The sequence below is a fragment of the Capsicum annuum genome, chromosome 3, assembly GCF_002878395.1.
Source record: "Capsicum annuum cultivar UCD-10X-F1 chromosome 3, UCD10Xv1.1, whole genome shotgun sequence".
In the NCBI taxonomy this organism is placed as follows: Eukaryota; Viridiplantae; Streptophyta; class Magnoliopsida; order Solanales; family Solanaceae; genus Capsicum; species Capsicum annuum.
In genome coordinates, this window is record NC_061113.1 from 260,033,944 (window position 1) to 260,048,286 (window position 14,343).

The window sequence follows — 14,343 nt, forward strand, 5'->3', positions numbered from 1 at the left end:
CCCCTTAAGCATACAACTAAAAGTTGTATCAAGCTTAAGATCTTATGGGGTATGATAACGCTCAACTTACACTTTAATTTAGTGCAAGGCGGTCGTCATCAATATATTTACCCAATTTTTGGAGTCAGGGTTGAATCCACAGGGAACAATGTGAGTGACGATTAAACTTTTTTGAAACTGTAGCTACAATTTGAATTCAAACAGATGATACGAAAAGATAAAATAGGGGTTTTGGAGATTAGCAAATAATTATTGGTCACTTTAGTTTCAATGTTTGTAATCAAGAGTTTATGAAATAACCAGAATTATGTTCACTAGGGCCTCCGATACATGACATATACTAAAAGTGGTTCAAGATTCTCACGGTGGGTAGGATAACAAGCTATCTTTATCAATGTTATGCTTAAATGCCTCTCGACATACTTAAGCATTTAATTCCCTAATCCTCTCGGACTTAGGGAATTTCTATTTACTATCCAGATTTTACCTCAGGTTAACCAACCTTGTTACAGTGCTGATTATTAAATGGAGTATTTCCGAGTCCCTGTTGATAATTCACTTCCTACTATATTTGATTTCTTTCTCAAGAAAATCAAAGCAGGTGTGTCTACTGTTTCCAACCAACAGACGTTAATTAAAACCTCAGAATTATCAAGAAATCCTACTATCTTTTGAATCTTAAACACTTAGCACCTTATCAAGACCTAACCCTAGATCCCATAATTCAGGTTAAAGAAATTTAGCCGCTCATGATGTAATAATCAAAGCAACTAGTTGAATTCATGATTTGAAAGATAAACTCACCACAAGATGAATAGAAACTAGAGATGCTCAGATTAAATCACAATGGAAATCCCAAAATAATGATAATAATCTCTTCAAAGTATTTGCTTTTTCAAGCCAAGAAACTCGAGAGAGAAAATATCAAAGTACGTCTCTTAAAATTCAAGTGCCAACCCCCCAGAAAAACCCTTAACAATGATTTTTATAGTTAATTCTAAATAAGGAAATAAAATCACAATGTTCAGAAAATCCTTCGGAATAGGTGACGGCATTTGTGATGGAGTATCAGGGTCCTAACGACTTATCAGGAATGTCGTCAGGCCCTCCAGCATTCTTGGAATCTTCTGCTTTAACTGACGACAAATCTTGACAACTTATCAGATACATGATGACATATCAAAAATGTCGTCACTTCTTCATTCAAAATTTGATTCTCTGCCTACACTTGACGGCAACTCTGATGCCTTATCATAGTTGTGCCGACATGTTAGAAATGTCATCACAGTTTTATTTTAATCCTTCTAACACTACAACACCTGACGTGATTTCTGATAACTTATCACAGGGCTGACGACTTATCAGGAATATCATCAGCCACACTTCCAGTTCTTTTACATCAGTTTTCAGCTCTTTTGCTTCCATTTCCTTAAATTTTCCTTGCATCATAACATTTACTGCAATATCAAAGTAAAATAATCAGCAATGACAAAAGTTACTTAAGACTTCACAATTATTCTCAGTTAAAAGTCTTAAATGTGTTACCGTCTGCTCACACATCAGGGTATTACAATATCTCCCCCTTGGGAACATTCGTCCTCGAATGAGACTGGTCAGACTAAGACTACTAAATAAACTAAGATCATATACTGAACATGCATCACTTGAAACATAATTACATAACTGAGTCTGAAACATAATACATGAACTAAACTAATTTCGTGAATCCAAGCAATGACATGAGATTGGTTACATAGTTGAAACTGAGAACAGCAAAGAGTCAATCTACGAAAAATCATTACCTTAAGCTGAATTTGAGTTTGCAAAAAAAAGATAAGGATACTTGGTCTGCATATCTGGTTCTGCTTTCCAAATATCTCCCTCAACAGACTGATTCCGCTAAAGAACTTTAACCAGGGGAACTTCTTTATACCTTAGCCTATGAATCTGATTATCAAGGATCTCAACTGGGACTTCTTTATAGGAAAGGCTATCCTTAATGTCCATATCTTCTAAAGGAACAACTACAACTGAATCACCAATATATTTCTTTAACAAAGAAACATGGAACACTGGATGTACTGATGCCAAGTCTGCAGAAAACTCAAGCTCATAAGCCAAAATGACTCAAGATCCTATATGGTTCAATATAGCGGGGACTGAGTTTCCCTTTCTATCCAAATCTATTCACTCCTTTCATAGGCAAAATCTTCAAATAGACCAAATCACCAACCTCAAACTCAAGAGACCTTCTCTTCACGTCTGCATAAGATTTCTGATGTCTTTGGGTTGTCTTCAGCCTATCCCTATTAAAGCAGCTTTACTTCCTCAAACTAACCAATAGGAGATCTATATCTTATTCCATACAGAGCCTTAAATGGAGCCATCTAAATACTAGAGAGATAATTATTATTTTTTGGAGAAAACCTTCACTTTCTAATCTCTACCAGCCTCCTTGAACTTAACCAAACTATGATATCTGTCTTGCTTTTCTTTCACTTAGAAAACTAATGAAGATTCCAAACAATTCTAAGCCCATATACTAACCTCAGCTAAATCAACCAACCGAATAACAAATCTAGCAAGTTGATGAACCTCATGAATTAACTTCTTCTTATCTCCCTCAACATGAGCAACACTACCCATAAACAATCTACTAAAGACATCTGCCACTATATTTGCCTTACTCAGATAATACAACACATTCATATCATAAGCTTTGAACAACTCAAGCTACCTTCTCTGAAAAAAATTCAGATCATTCTATGTGAATACGTACTGTAAATCTTATGATCAGTGAACACATAAACATGAACCGCATAAAGATATTACCTCAAAATTTTCAAGGAAAAAACAATGGCTACCAACTCAAGATCATGGGTAGGATAAATATTTTCATAGGGTTTAAGCTGTCTAGAGGCATAGCCTATAACCTTGCCTTTCTGCATCAAAATCTTCAAGACCAACTGTGGAAGCATCTTAGTAAACTACAAATCCATCTGAACCATCTGGCAAAGTCAAAACTAGGGCAGAAGTGAGTAGAGACTTCAACTCCTGAAAAATCTTCTCGCAAGAATATGACCACTAAAATTTGACTTTCTTCTGAGTTAATCAAGACATGAGGGATACAATAAAAGAAAACCCCTCAACAAACTGCCTGTAATAGCAAACCAAACCCAAGAAACTACTAATATCTGATAGAGAGATGGGTCTGGGCTAGTTTCTCATGCTTCGGTCTTTTGACGGTCAACTCTAATGCCATCACCGAAAATAATATGGCTAAGAAAAGCTATTGAACTTATCCAAAATTAGCACTTACTGAATTTAGAGAACAACTGATGAGCTCTAAGGGTCTATAACACAATTCTCAGATGGTTTACATGGTCATTATCACTACGAGAATAGACAAGGATATCATTAATGAAGACTATGATGAACATGTCCAAGTATTATTTGAACACCCTATTCATCAAGTCCATGAAAGCTGTAGGGGCATTCATTAGTCCAAATGACATAACTATAAATTCAAAGTGACCATACCGAGTTTTAAAAGTTGTCTTTGAAATGTCACACTCTTTAACTCTAAGATGATGATATTCAGATCTGAGGTCTATCTTAGATAAATAACTATCACCTAAAAATTGGTCAAATAAGTTATTAATTCTGGGAAGTGGATACTTATTCTTGACTGTGACTTTGTTCAACTGATGGTAATTGATGCACATTCTAAGAGATCCTTCTTTCTTATGCATGAACAAGACTGGAGTGCCCCATGGTGAAACACTGGACCTAATGAAACACTTATCTAAGAGATCTTTTAACTGTTCTTTCAACTCTTTAAGCTTAGCTAGAGCCATCCTATAAGGTGGAATAGAGATAAGTTGGGTATCTAGAAAGAGATCTATTCTGAAGTTAATTTCCCTTTCAGGAGGAACTCCTAAAAGATCTTTAGGGAACACATATGGAAATTCGCTTACTATTGAAACTGACTCAAGACTTGAAGTCTCAGAACTAGAGTCTATGACTCAAACAAGATGGTAAACACACCCTTTATATATCATCTTTATTGCTTTAAGAAATGAAACAATCTGACCCCTAAGCACTGAAGTACTACCCTCTATTCGATAACTAGTTCATTGGGAAACTGAAATTGAATGACTATATTTCTATAATCAACTGAGGCGTAACATGAGTAGAGCTTATCCATTTTGAGAATCACATCGAAACAGTCATCTTTAACTCTACAAGATCAATTGAGGTAATTTTCTGATATACTATGATCGGGTAATTTCTATAAACTCGTATGGATATAATAGATTTAATCACTAGGTAGACACTGAGAAGGGCTCTGCTAACGTTTCAAGACTGACATCAAAGTTGACAGCTATATAAGGATTCACAAAAGAAAGTGAGGCTCCAAAGTCTAATAACATATAAACATAACGAAGAAAGACCTATAACGTACCTGTAACCATATCAGGAGAACTTTTCTGATCATACCAAATCTGGAGAGCATATAACTTATTCTAGCATTGCCCATTGGTGGCACTGAAAATGGCACCCTGCTGAGTCGGGCGACATACTGGAGCTAAAAAATGATTAGACTAACCCTGCTGACCAGCCCTCGGGTAATCCCTGGCCCTGTGGCATGGTTTGCCATATCATAAACACCCATCACTACCAGCTTTACTTTCACCCCAGTGATGCCTAGTATACTTCTTGTAGTGCGGATTTGTACGACCATTATTTACACTAACTAGGGTCTTAGAGACTGGTGCTCTATCCCGACTGTCTTTCCTAAACTTAGGCACTAGCACACTAGCTGAAGATGAAGCTGGAGCTAAAGATTTTTGATAGAACTGAGAACGGTTACCACCTTCTGACCTTGGCTGAGAAAAATTGAAACTACCTGTTCTGGCCCTATTATTCTCTTTCTCTCCTTACACTTCTCTTCCTTAATCTTCTGAGTGAACCATGAGTCTAGATAGGTCCATCTTCTTAATTAACATGGCATTCCTATACTCCTTAACTACACTATCAGCTATACCAGATACAAACTTACTCATTCTAGACCTATTATCTGCTACCATAGTAGGAGCATACCTCGCCAACTTAGTGAACTTAAGGGATTAGTCCTTCACAGTCATACAACCATATTTCTAATTGATGAACTCCTGCACCTTAGCTTCCCTCAACTCTAATGGAAAGAACTCATCTAAGAAAGTTGTGGCAAACTACTTCCACTCAACAGAACCTGCCACCACACCTTGGTTATCCTTCCACTACTTAAACTAGGTATGAGCTATATCATACAACTGATATGAATCCAACACTACACTCTTACTAGAAGTGATGCCCATGATATCAATCACCTTATGCACCATAACCAGAAACTCTTGTGGATCCTCTTCAAACTTGGATCCCAAAAACAAAGGGGGATTCATCTGAGTAAAATCCTAAATCCTAACTACAGTTGTATTTACCACTAGATTATATGGGGTAACAGCCTGCTGGTCGTTCTAGGCAGCTACAGAATGGGATAAGGTCGTAAAGGCATCTCCGAACTCAGCATAGGAAACATGGTCATTTAAGGAATCTTCCTGAACAGGCAGTGGTGTAGGCTGATCCCCATTCCTTCTTCTACTATTTTTTCTAGGAGGCATTATCAATAAGCAGAATGAAGGATGAATTAGAAAGAAAGTTTAAATAGAGCTCCTACTCTTTTATATGACATGAACATTGAAAGAAGGGAAACTTTTCTAAAAATGTCTCATAGCCTCTTGTCCATAATTGTAGTGTGTTTTACACCCATACACATGACTCTACTCAATGCGGCTTTCAGATTCCCTAGTACACTTTAAAACCTTAGGCTCTGATAAGGCTACCCCCTAGTCGTGAAAATGGTGCTTACGGCCACAAGTGACCACAAGCTAACCCTTGAGTTGGTACCTGCTATGAGCACTGAACAAAATAGTAATACAGCACATGTGCTGAAAGTAAACTAATAAGATACTTTAAAATTGAATACTTAAATATGTATCAAAATATATCTGAAATTTGATAGAATACTAGAAACCAACTATCTATTTAAAACAACTGATAACATTGAAATGACTGACTAATTTTCTTATCGATTATCTGAAAGCCTCTAAGTATCATGAGGAGATGATGGGACATACCCCCAACTAACTCCAACAGATTGAACATAAGAAAGTACTGAAGTAACTGAAATAAATAAATCATGTCCTCAGTGGATAAGGACTCATCACTACTGTTGCTGAGTAATGCTAAGCTATCTAAGAGAGGTGGGGAAACTGTGTGTCAGAACCTATGTTATAAGACAATATAATGCAAAGAAAAGTATGTGTTCAGTACTTTGAATATACTGGTATATGAGCTGAGGACTGGTTGAAATGCATGGGGTAACAAAGCCTGAATGCAGGAACATATGATATTTGAGAATGTAAGACCAAGCATAAATATGTTTCTGAAATAATCTGTAGTCTGAAAGACTAAAAGATATATAACTGAATAACTAAAAATCTATACACTTGGTCAAGGAAACCTGAACTTAAATACACTAATTACTGTACTAAGAATGTGGGAGGTATCTTATAACTGACATGCCCAATCTGAGCTAATTGAGGACCAACCTGTAACCCCAGATGGAAGAGTGCTAGTACCTTGCCATGGGTACTAACACTGTCTATGTAGATCCACTGAACTGGTGTCTTTAAGGACTAAGGAGTCACCCTCTACTAAAAGGTGCTCTTATGAGATATGTGTCAACCCTCAACTGGAAGATGGATATCTCAAACCTATGCTGGCTACGTAGTTCTATAACTCAGGGATTGCTACTAAGGGTCACACCCTCTACTGGCAGTGAGCCCCCATCCCTGGCTTCGCTCGATGCTAAATTCTACTCCCAACTAAACTGACACTGATACTAAACTGAGCTAAATTAAACTAAACATAACGACTAACATTGCTCATCATGATTTGATCATAAGAACTGAATAAATAGTAATATTCATGGCTTAACTGAAATCATTACTTGGAAGATTTGAAATGTAAGTATTAAAGCTTAACACAATATTAAAGCTTAAAACTGTAGTAGGGAGTCATTGTTCAAAGATCAAAACATAGACATTGCATCAAACATGTGAGAATCATAATCTTGAACATGGAATGTCTTAAACCTGAGGAAACAAAATGATTACATGGATAAACTCATAATTTGGGGATAAATCCGAAAATCAATTGAACAAGACATGGGAATTGCAACACTTAAAACATGATATGACTTATTCCACTTAAAAACACTTTTAACCTTAACTTGTAATTGAATAAACAAGAGATTAATGAATTTATTTCATCTTGAACATGTATAAACTCATAAATTAAACCAAAAGAAGTTTTTTGGGTCCGTGGATGAAAAGAGACTCATGGATGAACATCCCACATACCTTAACAACTGAATTCTTAAAGATTTCTTGGATTGAAAGCTTGAACTCTTGATTTCTTGAAGAAGGATCTTGAATTTGTTCTTGGAAAAGAAAGAGGGTTTTATTGGGAGCAATTTGAGTGAAAGAGGCAAATAATATCCTTTTGGAAGCCCCAATCGTGTGAAGAACGGATTGGGGTTGAGGGAAATAACTCAAATGCCCCTTGGCTTAAAGGCGAAGGGCTAAAGGAAAAAATGCGAGTGCGCTGCAGGCTTCAGACCGACAGGGTAACCCATGTGTCGTGGGCTCCAGTCCGGCAAACTAGACCGGATGCCACAAGCTCTGTCCTGGCGGACTAAACCAGGTGCCTCAAACCTATCTTGGTGGGGCTACTATTTTAATTTTCCAAACATGCCCCTACGTTCATATGAAAAACCCAAAACTTTCGCGAGACCTACCTTTATCAACCCCAAACATATTTCAACTCAAAAATTAATGTCTCAAGGTCAAGAAGACCAAAATAAATATCATCAAAGGTTAGGGGTCTTGAAAATGACTAAGTTATTAACACTTAGTGAAAAATCCTTGGACCCCTTAAACATACAACTAAGAGCTAAATCGAGCTTAAGATCCTACAGGGTATTGCAGAATGAAAATGATAATATCAATGGAAGTAACTAACAACTCAAATCTAAGAATGATAGCTGGTGAAACACCTAAGCATTTCGGGTGATGGAAGCTCACCACTTTACTACAATATAACAAACCAAGCTGGACGACCTAACTCTACGCAAGAAAGTAGAAGTAGCTTCGGTGCATAAATCGCGTAGGGATACAGTGTCCAGAAATAGTTCGTGGGATGAAAACTAACATGTAACTCAGTGATAAGGATAACATAATGCCATGATCAACAGTTCAAATCATTCAAAATCAATGCATAAAATCAAATGCATATACATACATATATACACACACACACACATACACATATATATATATCACATGCCAGGATAGGGAACAAGGCTTAACATGCACTTAAAACTTTAGCCTGGATTGTGCAGCTCAACCGTCATAACATACAAAGGCACCCACGAGCTATATAGGCCCAACTCTCTCCCAGCTGGTAGGGCCCCAGTGTATTTGGCCGAATAAACCAGAGAGTATACATATGCACTATAGGGGACTCGAACCTTCCAGTATATTAAGGTGACATAAGTGCTAAATCATGTAATAAGATTTGGGGGACTCAAGCCTCCCAATCAATTGACAATAATAAGGGGGACTCGAACCACCCGATTATATAGACCCCCGCATTGGCAAACATGATTTCCAGTATTGGTCTTTCAAGACCTCCATTTTCATACTCAACTACACAACCCTCATTAAATCCCAATTAAAACAAGTATCACACATTCTCATTCATTGAACCATATTACACATTAAGGCATACATTATTGGTATCGTCATACTAACTACACTTGCAAGGTAACATCACCATGACACATCAATTATCTTCTCTTAGGGGAATTCACAACCTCTTGGTTCAATTACATATAAGTTTGGAAAATTACACAAACCCATAAGATTCAATTCAAAATCATTATGCAATAGTACAAGAACAGTTCAAATTCCCACATTTTTCATAACAAAAAAACAATTTAACAATACAGGGTTAGGGTCATAACCACTTCAAAAGTCACAAGTTTGGGGAAAATAATAATTCCCTAGTTTATTCACCATACAATTGCACCCACAAGTTCAAACCACAATTATAGTATAGATAATTATATGTCAACCATGGGAAAACATTGTTCAATCAATAAACATTCAAACCCTCAACTCTTGTTTCAAAACCAACATAAATATCTCATGAACAAAACTTTAAAACATACATTTTTAACAAATTAGCAATGAGGGGAGAGTAATATTCCTAAAATACCAAGTTTTACGGAAAGAATTTAGCCCCAAAGCCCTTGGATGACCTACTTCTTGGAAACCCAAAGTATGGTTGCTTGAGAGAATTTGAGAGAATCATTCTAGTGTTTGAGTGTGTTAAGGATGAATTATAACCACCCTTAAGTGCTTTATGAATATGGGGTTTTAATTGGGTAAGGAGAGAATGGTCCAAAGTGCCCTCAATTTAAAAACTAAAATTTTGTCGCCAGTGACTTCGAGTCACTATACGATCATAGTCAAGATAGAACCACCAAGTGTTTTTAAGTGGTCACTATCCAGACTACTCATCACAAGGATCGTAGTCAAGACAGAACCACCAAGTCCCTATACTAGTCTGGATACGATTCATACCACTGACTCATAACCACTTTTCGTACTTAAGACAGCAATAATTTGGGATGACACAATGGACACCCTACGATTGGGACATAACAACTCGTCATGAGTCTTTACGAATTGTGGCCTCGATTCATAATAAAGACAGTGTCTTGGGCTAATATTTTTGGACACCTTATGACTTGGTCCTTTCGACCTGTAATAAGTCTTGACCGACTAGTTGAGAGTCACTCGTACTTAGAGAAGAATATGAACCTATTTACTCTGATTAAGTTGCGACCGATTCCCTATAACTCGTCAGGACAGTCATAGTCAAGATAGTGAAGATAAAATTTTAGCAATTTTCAAGGACCAAAACTCAGGCCATTACATATCTTTATGCTCAAAAGGCACCATGGGGATAGAGATTACAGTATTAAGTGGGACTCATTTAAATAAGCACTTGCCTTACGAGGAGGAACCAATAGTGATTCTAGATTGGGATATTTAAAAATTGAGGATGAAAGAAATTTGCTCAGTCAAGGTTCAAAAAAAGAATTGTTCATTTAGGAAGCTACTTAGAAAACCAAGAAGGACATGCGGGACAAGTACCCTCAATTATTTGAGAATACAGGTACTCTGTTCTCTCCTTATCTTAGCCTTATTTTCCATTTGATCGTTCAGGGATAAATGATGGGTAAATTTGTATTTGTTGCAATGAATACTTCTATCATTAAGTATAAACCTTCCATTAAAAATCTCAAATTAAAATTCATCCTAGTTTTGAGTTATAAATTTAAGGCTAAGCTAGTTTTGAGAAAAACCAGAGTAAGGTATGGTCTACAAAAATTTAGGAATGATTTGGCCAGGTTTGTTGGTGTTTGATTTGACTTTTGGTTAGCTAAGATAGTCGAAACCCATAGGAATTTATAAAATTAAATTTGAGTTAGTAGAACTCCTGAAATTGATCTTAGCGTAAAGGGAATTATTTGGAGTGTCCCTGGTTTAAGATGTGTTGCAAAAATTGAGATTTTTTAATGAAACTGGACATTCTGTCCCATTGACGCCACTATAGTGGCATACATACTGTTGTAGCGACCATCGATATAGTAGAGAATTTCTGCTATATAGCGGCGGTCAAATCTGATCAATAATATTCATATCAATTACGAATGTCACGACCCATACTCATCGTGACTGGCACCTATACAACTCTCCTGGTGGGAGAACCATCTACCATAAATACCATTTTATATCAAACAGTTAACAAAATTACTAGAACTAATCTATCAATAAAGATATTCAAGTCTAAAATCAAAAACATAAGTACAACTAAATGCAGAATATTGTAGTTAAACAAAAATCATCCCTAGGACAAGAAAGTCGTTCGTACCAACATCTAAGATTGTTAAGAAGGGGATACAACCCCAAAACTAAAATGAAAAGCGTAAGTCCAAAAATAAAGATTATGCCATCAAAGAAGGATTTATGGTAGCCTGAAACATATTGCCCATCCTTGAATCCAAAATCAACCACTAGAATCACCAGTGAGGTCTTATAAGAGCCACTGAAATATGCATTGCACTTACAAAGAAAAGAGCAGGTCTAGTATCAACACACAAGAAAATAATGGTGTACTGGTAGGTTAATTTGGCCAACCTAAGATAACAATATGAGCACCTTAACTAAAATATTGTACAACAAGTTATTCTATGCTCAATTAAAAAGCAACAAGTCAATACACTTACAACCAAGTCAAGATTAGTCAAGACAAATCAAGAGGTTAAGCAATTATCAACCTTAAAAATATATTTCCCAGTCCACTCATGAAAAGTCTAACTCACCTGACCCTTGTGCATACATGTTATGGATAATATATTGACCCACTAGCCATGACCTGTAAGGAATAATTTTCGTCCATGTATTAAACTCCAGACACAAATTTCTGCCAACCTTGTTTTTTTAATAACTCATGAGAACATTCCAATTACTGAAACATTCCATATTTAGCAATGATTTAGGTCAAAATCACACAACATAAAATTATTTGCGTTGATGACACCAATCAAAATATACTAACAAGCCACACTAAAAGGTAGTTAACATGCACATATAACATAAATTGATTAAACTACAATACCATCACATACCTCAAACCAAGCTTGCACAACTCCTCTAAGTTGGAGGTTTGTCCTTTTGTGTAATTTCTGCTTTCTCTTGGCTAGAACATGCAAATATAACACAAAAGTAAAGTAATTTAGAGTGACAAACAACAATTCAATACATTTATAACCAAGTCAAGACACATCAAGAGGTTAAGCAATTATCAATTATAAAAATATATTCTCCGGTTCACTCATAGAATCATCAAACTCACCTGACCCTCAAACATACACGCTATGGTTAATATATCCATCCTCTAGCCATGACCTGCAGGAGATAATTTTCATCCACATACTAAACCCCAGACACCAATATCTATCAATTTTGTTTTACAAATAACCTTTGAGAATGCTTCAAGTACTAAAACATTCCACATTTAGCAATGAGTTAGGTCAAAGTCATACAACAATATAAAATTATTTGCATTGACTACACTAATTAACATGTACTAATAAGGCACAATACAAGAGAGTAAACATGCACATGTAGCAAAAATTAGAATAAATTACAATACCTTAACCTACGTCAAACCAAGCATGCACAACTCCTCAAAGTTTGAGTATTGCCCTGCATGCAATTCCAGCTTTCTCTTGGTCTTAGCAAAGCCAAAAAATAAAAATCTGATGAGAATCACCTAAAATTGCTCCTACTTTGCCCCAAAATAAATTTTATAAAAATAAACTATTTTGAAAGAAAAATTAATTAAATTTGTGACTTTTGTTGCTATAGCCACATATGTGGCTCCAGTTGTCATTGACCGAATTTAGATGTTGTTATCGCAAAAATTTCCCCGCTATAGCGAATGGTCTCTATAGCAGCATCAACTGGACAAAATATTCATTTTCTCCCAAATATTCTAATTTTTGTAACACACCTTAAATCTGGGGTATTTCAAATAATGCCCTTTATGCTAAGCTCAGTTTGGGAGTTCTAGTCATCCAAATTTGATTCCGTAATTTTCTACAAGTTTCTTATTATTTTAGCTAACTAGAAGTCAAATAAAACATCACCAAACTTACTCAAATCATTCTCAATTTTTTGCTAGACTATACCTTGCTTTAATTTTGCCCGAAACTAGCTTAGCCTAAAATTTATAACCTTAAAACTGAAAAAAAAATAACTTGATATTTTCAATTGGAGGTTTATATATAATAATATAAATGGTCATTACACGGTAGATGTTCATGTGGTTATGTACTGAACTCCTCAAGATGTTTTGAAACAACGACTGGTTTAATAGTTTTAGGCTCCATTTTCTTGGAGTGATCAGTGTAGTTGGCTTAGATGATGTTGCAGAATCATATGGTGCAATAATCAATAGATTAGTGAAATCAAGTTTATCCAATTCCTCTATTGAATGAATTAGATTGGAAGATCAATATTATAATCATGAGTTACAAACAAAGAAATTTAGAAATGATTTCAATAATATTTAAATACCTATATATCACATATGTATAAGTGACTAAACATTATTTGACATTTTAGATGTATTAATTAACCCATTTTTATATTTAATAAAATCAAATATATCAGATTTTAGATATACATTTATATACCAGATATCAATGATTAAAAGATACATAAGTAGTAATGTATCGCTCTATTCTATAATGTATCGAGAATGTTTAGATAATCAAGAACGCAAAATTCAACTTCTTTGTAAGACAAAAATAACCTAAATTGAAAATGAAATGTACCTTGCTAAACATCCCTCTCATAAATTTATCATATTTCGATTTGATTCTTACGACGGGTAATTCAGTCCTTGGGATGGTTATCCTCATGAACAGCATATTTTTATCAACTTCAAAACAACATTCATACATCTATACATTCAGTATGTATGAAATACCCTCTAAAGTATATAGTTGTTTTACTACATTCAATTCTTGTCTCAATTAATGGATCAATTTGGAGAATACTACCTTTCCCCATGAAAAATCTTTATATATGTCATTTTCTGCCATGTTGGAATCAGCTAAGGTAATAGGTGCATCATCTAGTAGTGAAAACAGAAAGGTATGGATGAAGTATTGTATAGCCAACTGGAGAGAACCTTCATTGTTATTGAAATTTCACATCTTAAAACATTGAAACAATTGGACTTTGGTTACACTAAATGTTACTTCAGGGAAATATTCACCACTAGCCTTCTGGGAGGAGAATCGGAGTATTCAAAATCTTTTATATTTTCGATGTATTTTAATTAGTATTAAGAGCAAACTCAAAAATAAAAAATCTAAGCACGGTATCCTTGATGCAAACATGAAGTTCATTTAGATTTTTCTTTTCTAACTCATGCATCAAAAGATATTTGGTAATTTGTACTTAAAAATTACACTTAGGAATCTTAAGATGTACACCAAAGTATATTTTTCGGAATAACTCCACTAATTTTTTGTCTAGAAAAATTTTTTAAATCATCTAAAATATTAGTGTTACATGAGCTATCAAACCTGAG